Source organism: Brachycentrus maculatus, unplaced genomic scaffold (assembly GCF_059751285.1).
Source record: "Brachycentrus maculatus isolate JH-2025_06_01 unplaced genomic scaffold, ASM5975128v1 h1tg000261l, whole genome shotgun sequence".
Taxonomy (NCBI): domain Eukaryota; kingdom Metazoa; phylum Arthropoda; class Insecta; order Trichoptera; family Brachycentridae; genus Brachycentrus; species Brachycentrus maculatus.
The window spans coordinates 409,704-425,093 of record NW_028281012.1 but is presented as its reverse complement, the minus strand read 5'-3'; the positions used below and the strand labels follow the sequence as shown (position 1 = coordinate 425,093).

General features: G+C 34.2%; 1 protein-coding gene across 2 annotated transcripts in view; it reads left to right on the top strand.

The window, feature by feature from the left end:
- The window catches only part of LOC148305788 (ras-GEF domain-containing family member 1B-like), a 136,778-nt gene that overhangs the window by 81,396 nt on the left and 39,992 nt on the right, over positions 1 to 15,390 (top strand). The window lies entirely within an intron of this gene.

Here is a 15,390-nt window from a genome sequence, read left to right as displayed (position 1 = left end):
CCCTTCCCAACTGTATCCAAAAATGTATGTACCTCTTTGAATGTGGTCTATTGCTCTCCTTTCTCAGTGAAAAACTTTTTTCTCTTCCTCATAATACCAAATCATTCGTAAGTTATTTATTTTCCCCCCACATGCTGCTAGACACACTTTCTGATGCCTCTTCCCACCCAATGGTGCATAGGACCCCTATGTTAATAAAAATCTCCGAAACCGAAACAATGTTAAATTGTTATTGAAAGCTCCCAACCACATTCCCGGATCTGATACAGAAGCATCTAGGCTTTTTGACAGACTTCACTTGCAAAGCAATTTGATTTTATGAAATAATTTACGAAAATTATTATAAAATGTGAAACGAAATTGTTTCCTGATTTTACTTTGAATTTACATACATGTATAACAGTTCTCAATGTCCCTGTCACGAGCAATCTAAATATGAACAAATATCGAAAACCACCGCCAAGTTTCTAAAAGGGCAGTGAAAGGGATTAGTAGTTGGTTAGTTCAATTACTCAGCTAGATCTGATTCCAATCCGACGTTGGCCAGTACACAGACGCCTCCGAAACTCGACCAGCACAGCAGACAGAACGCACGGAATAGTGCCAATGCGTTTTCAGAAAATGTTAAGTCATTGTATTACCCACTGAACCATTATTCATCGACATTCTATTACAGATCCCTTTGACAAGTTGAATCCTAACAAACAGTGGAAAAAAACATCCTTAAATTACAACATAGCACAAAATCCGAATATTAAATAAAGAAAAACACCATTATGATGCGGCGCCTTTGGTCAAACATAATCATTTAGAGATCTCATTCTACTTAATACGCACTGGCGAGAGCCGAGGGACGCCGGACTCTGCGAGATAGTAAAGATAAATGTCTTCGCCGATTTCTTTAATGAAGAAAACAAACACAGGACGTGAGTTCAGTTCAGCCGGCCGCCATGGAAAATCCCGCTCTTCTTTCTTGAGATTTCCAGTTGAGACCGACAAGAGGAGTGATTCAATGCTATCCATGCCTTGACTCCCCCTAAAGTATTCCACTTTTTCGCCCACGCACTTGCAAAACGTAAATTGTTCATCACTCATATCAAGGCAGAGTTATGTTATACTATTTACAGAATACTCTTTTTGTGTTTGGATTTTTTTTAAATTCTTAGTCTTCATGGTTGATGGACCCTTGTGAAAGCTATGCCTCTTCTCCAGTTAGCCTTTGACATGCGTTGCACGTAGCGCTCCAACCACCGAGTTGCCTGCTGCTGTCTTAACCTGATCGGTCCATCGCGGGAAGAATCTTCCTCTCCCTCCATACGCCTCCAGGCTACCGATCACAACCATTCGTTTCAGGCTATCCTCATTGGCACGCCCAACGTGTCCAAAGAACTGAAGAATTCGTCGTGTACAGACATTGGAAAATATTGCTAGCAACAAGTCCGCCAATGTACTGAACTATCGCCCAAGTCAAATAAAGTATTCTTCATATCCGCGTGTTCAACTTGTGGTCTCTCCACGTTGCCCCCACAGCTTGCCCCAAAACCGCACTTTCTCATATACCCGGGTCAATTTAGCGACCCGAGGATCTGCTGGTTTGATTTGATTCTGCTGAAAGAACAGCGGGGGATTTCTGACGTTTGCTCTTGTGATTTTCACTAAACACTCATGTTACTCGAAATGTATAGGCTTTTTAAACTGGGAACAAGTCATATAAAGGGACATCTTTACATTGTCGGATATATCTGACCTAAAGTTGTTTATAACCAACTTCATACGTGCATGGATTTAGTGAAAATATAGTTACTATTTAATTAGTTAAAGAGTCGATTGTGGTTTCGTGCACTTCGAATCTGAGGTACGTCGTTCGACCCAATTTTTCCGATAGGTACTTAATTGGAATTACATTAGAGTTCTAGAAATATCACTTGATGTCGCAGAAATGTACTTTGCGCGGGGTTTGAGCATTTTAACGCCATACATGTAGCGTCCTGTTGATCTTGTCATTATTGTATTTAATTTGATAATTATTGACTCATAAATTTCAAATTCTAAACTGCTCGCAACCATTTGACTGCGAACTGCGCGAGTAAAAGTGGATTGATTCGATATCGACGTAAAGTTATAAGTGATACATTATCTGACGTAAAGTATTTTCTTATATTCTAAAATAATTCGCGGTTGCGGCAAGACTCGCTGCAATAATATTATTCCTTTTGAGGTGCCGTGCCATTTTCGGGCGAGAATTTATAAACTGAATAATTCCGCGTTCAGTCGATTCCTGCGCTCTGTTTAGGTAGAAACCTGTTGTCCACTCACATATCGCTCACTCCTTTCAAGAACGTCATAAATCAAAATACTTGATTTTTCAGGAGAACGTTTTTAAAGTTTAAAAATATAATACAATGTATTAAAAATAAATATCAAGCCACTTACTGAACTTTTACTGTGCTTTGGAAAAACCTGAAGGTTTTTTCTCCATTTGAAAAATATTTAGTTTATTTAAAAAAATAATTAAACAATACCTTTTCTTGAAAATGCAAAATCAACACTTTCTGCCCTGAAGCGTTAAAAATTATGTTAAAAATATGCCTCTTTTGCAGGGATATAGTACATTTTCTGGACATTCCGAAAACATGCACAACTGAAAATTTACGATTTTTGATTAATGACGTTCTTGAAAGGAGTGAGCGATATATAAATTATTGAAAGGCGGCGAGTCTACCATCGCTATTTGAAAAAATGTGTATATCAGAAAATGCAATAATTTTTACAGCCTGATATTTTATTTCCCCGCTTCGAATAAGTTTTGAATTAATAAATAAACATCTGCAATAAAAGGCTCTAAAAGTGCCTTTTTAAGAAATAAAAGAATCAAATATGAAATTATGAATGAAAAATTATACGTCTTCTAAAGATCCACAAAAGTACAGCGAGTCGGCCAAAAATTCCTGTTAAAATTTGACCTCATTACGAAAACTCCGTACTAAATAAGGTTCGGCCGATCCTTACCCCTTGCGCCCAATCCTTATCCAATTAAAATCTGCTTTCGATATTGGTTTCTAGCACATGGCTGTAGAACTGTAGTCACCAGCATACCTACTGCCCGTGGCAAACATTTACCTGGCCCACCAAGAAACGAAATGTAATAATTTGAAGGCCTTTATTTTAATTTCTTTCTTTTGTAAATATACATTAAATATTCCTACGTGACGATAATCATTTGAATATTATAAAGTAAGGACTAAGGACATATACATTTTTATTCTTATTGGATAGCTGATTTATTTTTTTTATCCCGCTTCGTAGGGTTAAAAAAAATAAATTGGTAATTTTTCTCAAACAGATCGTCATGATGATTACAATCAATGATCTAGTGCGATGGTAATTGACAGAGAACAAGACGATTTTGAATTGGAGGGGGGTTGACCATTGGTCCTACTGGTTTTTCGAAGTTTTTGCTACAAGATAAATTTCTAAAAACAGATGTATAGGTTCTCACCAAATAGTTACATTTCCAAGATTGCACAAAAAAGCCTTGAAATGCAAATCTGTTCTGCTTACTGTATTCTATAGAAATCTTAATTAGAGGGGTGACAAAACGTGACCAATCTTAACACTTCCATTTTACACAGTTACTAAGCTTACCTTTGGAAGCCCCTACTTCTCCATCGTTTGCTGATATATTTATGGATAATTTCATCCATAAATATTTGCCCGCCTCCGTAGTGTAATGGTCAGCACAATCGGCTACCGTTCTGGAGGTCCCGGGTTCGATTCCCAAGGGGGGTAAAATTAAATATAAGTGATTTTTTCACTGTCATATTTATTCAATATTACCCTGGACTGGGTACCTGAAGCGGAGGGCTGATCACCTTTCCTTCATGTGTAAACCATCAAGATAACACTGCGTTTATATGATGCAGTGCCCTATGCACCATTGGGGTGCGGATAAGGGTTTTATTATTATTATTATTAATTTCATGTATGTCGATCATATATTTTTGCATATTTACTAGTTTAGATAGGCTGGTACAGTCTTTCCATATTAATAGGTAATCAACTTTAAAAATGCGAAGAAAAATAAGAAAAGCTTCATTGACTTGTCTAATAAAATTTGACATGTTCCGAAAAGCTTCTTATTCTTCATGTACTTACTTATATTTCTAAGCATCTGTTAACTCGGTATCCAGTTTGCCATAGTTAACTTTGATCACATTGTAAAATTTACAATTTAAAATGTGAATCACAAAATAATTATTTTACCGAACAACTTATTGAAGTTGAACATTTGAACTGTAATGTAGAGTATGAATATTTTCCTATAAACTTATAATTGATTATTATACTTTATCATCCATTGAAAATTGTTTGCAATTGGGGGCAAGTTTACTAGTAGAAATTGTCAGCAGTGACAGTGACCAAGAATCACCTCTTCGTCGCCAGACATTTCAACTACGAATGCAAAGATGCACGAATGCAAAGATGCACTAATGCGAGGATATAAACACTAGGTTTTAACGAATGGAGCCCAGGCGAGCAGTTGTGTTCTTAACGAGCACTGATCGCGGTCAGTCAGCAATGCCGTAACGTAACGTAACATGCTCGTCGCGAATGTTACATTACGACGAAATGCTCCGGTCAGTCAGATGTCCTTTGATGTCCCTTTATAATTCCTGTATCACTCCTTTTATCTTATACGGCTGCGAGACATGGCGCCTTACGTGCGCCCACAGCAGCCGTTTACTCAACTTTAAGAATAGAGATGCCTGCGAAGAATTTTAGGCGTACTGTGATTTTACTTTGTGAGAAACGTGCAAATAAGGCGTGAAACGTAGCAAGAATGCACAATTGTCGTCAAGTAAATGCAAATCAGTTGGTTTTGGCCATGTACTTGGCAAGCCTCCCGAAAGCCTAAATCAAGCTCGCCTCTTTTACAAGGCATCAGGTTCTCGCCCGCTAGGACGTCCGCTACTGACAATTTATCGGCAGTTCTAACCTGAACTTCGGCACGCGGGCTGACTTGGGATTAGCTGGGAGGCGACAGAAGAGCCTGGAGGCAGTTTGTGGACTCCACGTGGCCCGGGAGGGGATGTGGATTAATATAAGTAGCTGTAGTAGGTATTTGGAGAATGTTTTTCACACAGAGAAGTAGTGTTAAAAGCGGAACTGGCGTTGTGTAACATGTGTACTTTTTCATATGATCTTCAATACCTTCTTTATTCTTTTTATTTAATATTCTTTTTATGCTCAGTTTTCGTTAGCTCGTTCCCGCAATATTGAATCGGCTTTCTATGCTCCATGTCAAAGGAAAGTATTCCTGGGAAATATGCGCATCGCATTCCTTGAGTACGCATGTTAAGTACATCGGTATGCTAAGGATAAAATACCACAACCATGTAACGGGCGACATTATTTGTTATCTTAGTGATCAATTCGGTTCTCGTTCATTAAGAAAAAGTTGCAACCAATTTTGAAAGTGACGATTGAGCGGAAAATACTATTTTGCCATAATCATATTACGTAATTTACTATTTACGAGTAATTTTAATAAAAATATAATATTGTACAAGCACTAACATTGTGATTATATATCTGAAAACGTAGTATCAGCATTTTCGATTTCACATATTTTTATCCTGTCTAGGATATATGGTACCATAGTGATATTTTTATTTTATTATTTTCACTAAAATCAATTTGTTTATTTAAAGTAAACTTGTCCGCCTCCGTAGTGTAATGGTCAGCATGCTTGTCTACCGTTCTGGAGGTCCCGGGTTCGATTCCCAGGGGGGTTTAATAAATATAAGTGATTTTTTCACTCTAATATTTATTCAATATTACACTGGACTGGTACCTGGAGTGGAGGACTGATCACCTTTCTTCATGTGTAATCGATCGAGATAACACTGCGTTTATATGAAGCAGTGCCCTATGCACCATTGGGGTGCGGTAAGGGTTTTATTATTATTATTAAACTTGTTTGGTTATAATCAGAACATCTAATATAAGTTTATTATAAAAGTAATATCAGTGATGGATAAAATAAATATTTGCTTTTTTGAAAATAATGTGACATACTCTTCAAGACGACTGTCCGATATAGTCTGTTATTTCTTTATGTCTAAATAGGACATTTTTACAATAAAAAGTATAACTTTTCGGAGCCTCAGCATTAAAGGAAACTCGTATACATTTTACTGTATTTTGTTTGGAAATTCAATGATAACTTGGTATCTAATAGTGTTTATTTCACAAAGATAATGGTTAAAAATATTAAGGTATTCACTTTTTAAGTTTTTAGTAGTTTCTGCAAACTTTTGTATTCCTAAGGTAGGAACATATGTATCTCAACATTGGTTATTACACTTTGTTTAGCAAAAGCAGAAAAATAAGTTATATTCTCGAAATATTCTATTTTATTCTCATCATTTGCAGTGGCAATGGCTATTTATTGGCTGTATACGGTTAAACCACTTCATGCACTTATTAAACTGACGAATTAGTCATATTTTAATCAATTTTCGTGTAAGGTATATTTTTCCAAAGATTTCAGAAAATTACATATGTTTCCTGCACTCATATTTTGGACCCCATTGATATTGACGAGTGTAAGGTTATAAAAAAAAACGGATGAATGTGAGTCTTTACGTTCCAAAACCAGCCACGCCCACAATTTGTGTGATTTTAAGAATTGTTAAAAATCACAATAAAATGATAACGTTATTTCATAAGTAGAGAAGATGAGAGAGGAACAGAGGGGAAGATAGAGAAAGGTAGGGGAAGAGAGAGGAAGAGAGGGGAAGAGAGAGGAAGAGAGGGGAAGAGAGAGGAAGAGAGAGGAAGAAAGGGGAAGAGAGAAGAAGAGAGAGGAAGAGAGAGGAAGAGAGAGGAAGAGAGAGAGGAACAAAGAGTGAGAGAGAGGGAGAGAGAGGGAAACATATTATATTTACAATTGAGTATTATTATCATGCTTTCTGGTTTTTTATTATTATTATTGGCTGTGTAATAAGAGTATTGATTTACTTTTTCGCTACATACCTTGACGTAAACTATTAATAAACACTGAGAAATGTTTTTTCCCGGAAAGTTTTCCGCAGTCGAGTCTAATTGGTTGTCAATTAAGCCCTCTCAAGTGTCCTTCCTTTCTTCCGAAAATTTTTCGCAATGCTTTTCATGTTATACCCACGCGGGGTAAAAATATATATTTTTTAAATGGTCTCGTGTAAACTTGTAGTATTACATAATTTTTAATGATTTTACGTTCATCGATATTGATGAACTGTCAATATCAGAATTATTTCATACTTTTAGTATATTTTCTAGCCATGGAACGATTGATGAATATATAGAAAGGAAAATAAATGCCGGGAACAGACTAAATGGCATACTGAAATCAATCTAACAGCGGAAGCTAAACTAGCAGTGCACAACGGAGATATGTTACCTCCCCCCCCTCCTAAATATGCAAGTGAAGTACGGAGTTGATAAAAGTACGATGAAATTAAAGTAAAAATGCTCACTCAGACTAGTGTGCAGCAAAACTATGTGTGATATGTCGCTCACTTTTTTCAATAACGTCATATATCAAAAATCCAAAATTTTTAGTTGTGCATGTTTTCGGAATGCCCAGAAAGTGTACTATAATATTAACCCGCTACAAGGCAGAATGTTTCGTTTTTGAATTTTGAAGAAAATGTATTATTTAAATATTTTTCAAATGGAGAAAAAACATTGAGGTTTTACCTTAAAAATCTGTTGCACAGTAAAAAGTTCAATAAGTGGCTTGGTATTTATTTTTTAAAACATTTTATTATATTTTTAAACTTTAAAAACGATCTCCTGAAAAATCAAGTTTTTTGATATTTGACGTTGTTGAAAGGAGTGAGCGATATGTTTGAATGGTGACGTAAGGAATGAATATAAAACTGAGATAAGCATTATCGATAAAATTTAGCAAAGTATCTCGAGATGGTTTGGACATGTGGAATGACCGAGTGAGGAAAGAAGCGGAAAAGATCAAAATAGATCCAGAAGAACTGGGCATGATCAAGTACTTCAAATACAGGTCTGGGCGGATACCAATTCTACCACGAATGTTCGCTTAGAATATTCGAAAAGCTAGAGGTTTTGTTTGCATATTTCGCCATCCCGGATTTCATCCGAAGCTAGAAAACCTAACATTATGAGCTGTTCGTCGATAATTCTCTAGCTTTCGGTTAATCCATTACTGTACCGTGTGCTAATAATACTCGTTAATAAATATTTACATGGACTTTGATTGAATTTAGTTGCTGTACATATTCTAAATGTATCTGTAATCTACCGAATTAATAAGCCAATTATGTTAGTAATTAAACTAAATATGTGCATACAAACGGTTTATCGCATCGGTAAATAGTGATATACAGTAGATAAATAGTCACAAAAATACTTTGCGTATACGAATATTTATGTAGCAATAGGGATTATGGTTTTTTAACCGATTCATTTTTAAATTTAGTTTATATTTTTACTGGCGTATGATTGATTAATTTTTAACAAATAAATATAAAATAAACCATCGTTTACTTTTACTTCTGATTTGTTACTTAATAACTCTTACACAAACATGCGTAAAACCGTGAATGATAACTCGTATCTCGCCTAAATCTAAAGATATAGAAAAAAACAAATCGCCATGATATACTGGCTTTGGCTTTAGATATAGGGGTTTCATGGTATATCCATAAACATAACATGGTTTATGCCGGTTTTCTGAAAATTTTATTAAAATTTAACTAAAAATTAATTTTAAAAAAAAATCGGACCGTCACCCCGCATATTCTATCTCAAATCCATTCAAAATCATTATTTTCGCTAGTAAATTACTGTATTGAACTTCGCTATATAAATAATATTTGGATGTAAAATTTAGCTTGTTTGTTGCTATGATCAAGAAAATGCGAAGACAAAGCCTCAAGCGGACTATTGTGTTCGGCAGTGGTAGAAACGGAAATGTCGACAGGGGTAATAGGTAGTTCGGTCATAGAACTGGCGGTGTTTTGGTTGGTTCGCTGTATTACGATGACTTTTTGTATTTATTTGCTGATGACTAATGGAATCTAAAATCAATATTTTATCACTGTGAAACTTTGTTATCCCTTCATAGGCCCAAACTCGGAATAGTACAAACGTTTTTATATCCGTGCTTAAATTTTCCACATGAACTTTGCTCTGTACATGTATACACAGTTCCACTTAATATGTTCGGTAGACCCGCAATACTGTACATGTACTTTTGTAACAAAATAAGTGCCAATTATCCGGGATTGAAATATCATCCATCAAAAGACAATTTAATTTAATACCTGGGGTTAAAATATCATCCATCAAAAGAATTTACTACCTGGATTGACCGCGATCCTTTTAAGCATTTAAGTTTTAATCCGTTTTGTAATGTCCACTTCGAAAATGCAAAAACTATAGGGCTTCAACCCAAATTGTTAAAAAAAATAAGTAGTACCTATCTGAAAATAACTGAAACTTTCCTGTCAACATCGTGTAAGTTGTTAAAAACATATTTTATTTTAAAGAAAATGCATTACGTAGTAAGCACCTTAAAATAAATTAATACACGAAAAATGAAATGACCAAGCTAACACTGTTTCGGGTTGTGGTCCCGTGGTTAGTGTAGCGGACTCTTGAGTCAGAGTTTCTCGGTTCGAATCTACTCTACTACAATTTGATTCCTATTTCTAATAATGAGCCGCTTAGGCTCACAGAAATAGTATGAAATTGAAATATTTGTGTGAATAAAAAAAACACAAATATTTCTCTTTAAAAAAAAAACACAACATCGATCTGGCAGTACCCTGTGAACCACTGGATACGGATGGAGGTCGGAAGTAAACAATCTACGCATTAGGTCGCTTTCCGCAGCGGTGGGCAGAGAGAAAAGAACGCTACACATTCCTCGCCCCCTGCAAAGATTCCGCACCTCTTCCACATTCATGCATCTCCTCATACATCAGTGACGATTATTTTAACTCTGGACTATCTAGTTGTGGTCACGTTTCTATGGTTAGTGACAGCTTAGACCTATGTTGAACCCGACGATGAAAAATTCATGGGTTGAAAAATTAAACAGTGATCTCCCATGAAATTCCTTCGAAAATGGACTTTGAGTGTTCTTTTATGTATCTTCTAATATGAGTTTCGAAAAAACAAGCTTGATAGATTAAAAATAATATATTAAGTACCCGCCAATTTAAACGAATTCCATCAAATATAAAACACGACTTGTTTGATATTATCTTTAAAATTTTCCCAAGTAATAAATAATTTAAGGGCGTCGATACGTAGTATTTTTATTTTATGTTTCTTTTTACCAAAATCTCTAGCGGCGAAAGATGTATCTACAAAATATAATACGTATTGAAAAATGTGTAAAACAATTTACTAAATCTCTTCAACAACAAAAAATCTTTAATGTAATCAACACAAGATGGCACAAAAGTTGCCACCCGATGTTTTTTTACTGTAATTTTTTTATGGATGAAAATTTTAGTTTTGTAATTTGGATTGTGTTTATTTGATTATATTTTTTTCCATTAACCGTTTTACTGCTGAGCCTTTTTCACATATGAAAAAATTGCGGAAGAATTTCAGAGAAAAAATAATTTTTCAATTAAGTGTGCACAAAAATGTACATTTTCATCAAATATAGAGGGATTTTCGCAATTCATTCGGTTGTGTGTAGGGATCACATATCAAACTACTCAAAAGATATTTTTTTAATATGTGCAAAAATGTTTCTCCACACAAACTCCATGTACTTCCTTCTTACACCGCGTACAAGTTAATGAAGATCGTTTTATTCGTTTACATCCTTTATTACTGCAAACGGTACAGCGCCGAAGCTTCGTCCCTGGTAATTTTTCCAAACCAAAGCTTTGCTTTGATGTTGATAGTGTTTCCGAGAAGCTTTTTTTTATCCATCCACTCTTTCTCAATATTCTCGATGATTTCTGAAGTAAACTGTAGTCTAGTCATTCTTTGGCCATTTACGTTGTTTTGAGTATAAAATAAATGAATTTAATATCATTCTTCTAAATATATTATGTGAGTTTTTCCAAAATTTTATTGTTCTCCGTTCATCCAAATATACGTATAACATTTTATCTGATTCGTCTACTCCACACATATATTTATTATAATTGTGGACGATGCTTGGTTTTCTCTTTTCTATTTCAAATGATCCTTTTGTTTTCTTTGTGGTTACATTACTTGTATTTCCATTTGGTGAAATAAGTAAAACGGGGAGTTACTTGGATTTTCATACTTAAATGAACATAGTAAAACATCTTTGGTTTTGTTATTTTCACCGCGATATCCCTTTTTTAGGTTTTTTGATGATAATTATTGACGAATTAAAAATTATTTGACACGTCTACACAGGTCGATATCTAAAATCAAACTGATCAATAGTCAATATCCCGACGGTACGCAATTTTCGCACATTTATAAAGCGATATATCGACGGTCCGCAGTAAAACGACTAAGTCGAGAAAATGATATCGGCCGCCGTCAAAATTGATGACATAATAATGTTGAATAAAATTAAATAGTGTTGTTATATAAAATATATATATATATATATATATATATATATATATATATATATATATATATATATATATATATATATATATATATATATATATGTGTTCATTATATAAAAAATACAGTTTCACTAAGAAATGACAGTAAAAAAAATATTTAAAATTTGGTTCACGATAGTATATACATATTCTGTGCGTTTCTCTAGATAAAATATTATATTTTTATCAATAGTTTGTAAAGAGTTTCTGTTTTTGAAAAAAATCAAACAAAATGCTGAAATTTGTGACAACCCTTAAAATAATTGGTTAGAATTCAAAGAATTTGACTAAAGTATAAACATTTACTTCGTAGCTTTTATATTAATAATTCTTAATATAAAATCTACAATTTAATTAAAATAAAAAAATAAATTATAAGTAAAAATTACATTTTGCCTAATACGTTGGACACGAGTGAATATAATGCTTATATTTAAACATTAATATTAAAATCCAACACTGATTTTTAGAGTCTACATAATTGTATTTTATTATTAAAAACACTTTTTTATGGCTTTTTCAAACGACTGAAGATTAAATGGACTCAGGATCCTTACATAGCTATTCAACTCTAGGTAGGTGCTTAAATAATAGTTATATGAACACTTGGACCTACCCTCAACTATCATTTTCTCCCTTAATTATAGCTACTCCCTTAATTATTATAGATGAAGAACAATATGGAAGTCGGGGCATTTACGGGGCTTCCGACCGTCACAGGCCGGTTTAAGTGATTGACAACCACACTACTCAATTTCTTGGACAAGTATTCAAGTATTTGGACACACTCAAAATGTTGTTATTACTACACATGTTATTACTGCAGAATATCTAGAATTGTATAGCTATATAAGGACCACCAGTCCATTTAATTTTCACAGTAGTTTGAAAATGCCATACTAAGGCGAAACAATTGTCTCAAAATGTATTTTTATGTGTTTTTTTTATATAATGAAATTCAATTAAATGGACTCTAATATTTAATATTTAATATTTAATAATCGTATAATAGATTTTAATATTTCATGTATAAATTAATATGGAGTTCTATAAATTAAACTCCAAATCTAAAAAAATACTCGTATAATGCTTACACTTGAAAGATTCGCTTTGCGTATTATTTTTCGTTTTTTTATATGCGAGTATTAAAAATCCTCTTCACTTATTGCCGAATTTCGCTCTCGGCGATGAATATTTACAAAAACATTTTAGTGGTATTGCGTACGGCCTATAACTAATGGGTATTAACTTTTAATAATTCTAAGAAATGATCGTTTCTTACAACAAAAAAGTAGTCGTGGGGATGTTTAAAAACCCACATTTACGTAATCCCACCTTGTGCCATAATCCTGTTAAAACGATTAGATATTAATGAAGAAAAATTCATTTACATAACATAAGTACCAATGTCAGTCCCACATTGGGACATGTCTTATGTTAATGCTAGCTAGTAACAAATAAATGCATTAATATAAAGATAAGTACCAATGTTAGTCCCTCTTTACACTATAAAGCTAGCATTAACATAAGAAAAGTACCAATTTTATTACCTCTCTATACAATAAAGCTTGCATTAACATACGATAAGTACCAATGTTAGTCCCTCTCTACACAATAAAGGTAGCATTAACACAAGATAAGTAGGTACCAACGTTAGTCCCACATTGGTAATATCTTATGTTAATGCTAGCTAGTAACATATAAATGCATTAACATAAGATTAGTACCAATGTTAGTCCCTCTCTTTACAATAAAGCTATTAACATAAGATTAGTACCAATGTTAGTCCCTCTCTTTACAATAAAGCTAGCATTAACATAAGATAAGTACCAATGTTAGTACCACATTGGTACTTATGTTATTTCTAGCAAGTGACATATAAATGCATTAATTTAAGATAAGTACCAATGCTAGTCCCTCTCTACACTATAAAGCTAGTCTCAGTAATAATGAGGACGATTGACCATTGATAGGGTAGACTGGGTACGGTTGAAACAATTTTGCTTATATTGTCCATAAAATTGTTCTTAACAAGTCAAGCGATGATGAAGATGCATTAAATACAAGAGTGTGTTTCTGTCTACTAATGGGAAGTATTATTTCAGTACCCGGTGTGTTATTTTTAGTGGCAGATCAAATTTAAAAAACATATCCGATTTGTTTCAACCGTCCCCATACCAGGGGCAGTTGAAACAGTGATTGGGGTCAGTTGAAACACACGCAAATAAATCAATATTTAATATTGTAAGACGTTTTAGTCATTATTTATGTTTGTTTTATAAATAATTATGGCACCGCATGACAATATTAATCAGTCTACAGATATGTAATGAACAAAAACAACTAAAAACAATGGCATTTAAAAAAAAAACAAATCGAAGGAAAATAATCTGTGAATAAACTAAAAGGAAACACTTCTTTCATTTTGATTAGTCATAAATCAAGCGAAAATCTAGCTTTGGGATCATTCCGAGTCGCAATTGTGGCAAACATAGCTAAGACCACCTTTTGTGCAGTCTTCTTGAGTCCACAGTTTACAAGTGGTGCACTGTATCCACTTTTCACCGGATTCGCTCTCTGAATACAGTGACAGACAAACAAGACAATAGCACTCGTCCTCTTCTGATGATGATTCCTGTTGCGTATTATGATTATTTTTCCTTTAACGATCCTTCTACTTTTTCCTCCATCCAATCTTTTCTTGACTTACTTAGTTTTCATCCGTTTCAACCTTATTTCATGTTCCTTTCTTATCTCTTCTTTCTCTGTTTTTTTTTAGTAGCAAGTATTTTGCAAGCTCCTGCTCCTGCTTTTTATTAAAAACTTCGTTGTGGGGTTCATATCCCATTTTCTTCTTCACCAGATGCATCTCGCTTTCGTATATTTATAATGAGCGAACAGTGGTTTAATCCATGCTTCTCCGTCGCTTTTCGCAGTGAATCTCCTGCTTTAACCTCCTCATAAGCGTATGTGTACCTCGACAAGTCGACCTCCCCTCTCGAAGTCTTTCTTGCGCGTACTCTCGGCATCTAGAAAACAGGAAAACTGAAAAAATATGTTGTTTCAACCGTACCCACAAAAAATGTTTCAACCGTCCCCAACCCCTCCTTTAGGTGGAAAACAGAAAATAGTAATGTAAACAATAATGGCACATTAAAACTAATCACTATATCGTGTTCTACAAGCTTTATTTCAAACATGAAATCATACTCAATAATATCGTTTCAATAGAAACCGTAATAAAAGGAAAATTCTCAGAACAAAAATACTTACTTTTGGTTATCAAAATACAATAAGACCTCCTACAAGCAACTGCACCGTGCGGCGAGCGATGCAACACTGATATTCGTGTTTGAACTTGTTGTCCGCTTTGTTCGTCCCTTGGACCCTTCACCCTACCGCATACGGTTTGCAAGATATTTGCTCTGTTTCAACCGTCCTTTGTTTCAACCGTACCCAGTCTACCCTACTAGCAGGAATTCGAAATGTGATCGGACTTTAGCTGTGCTTTAATTGTTTTTACTATTTTATTATTATTATCATTTTGATTTATTTACTAGCTGTACCCGGCCAAGCGTTACTGTGGCTCAGTCTGGTTACATGGAAATAATGTATATTATTAATATTCTCACATTCGTACATTTATATTATTGTTCTCTTCTCCTGTTTTCCTAATAATAAAATTGGGTCTGGGCAATTTTTTGAACTGAATAATTAACAAGGAGAAGATTTCTGTAAATGTCAGGTATAA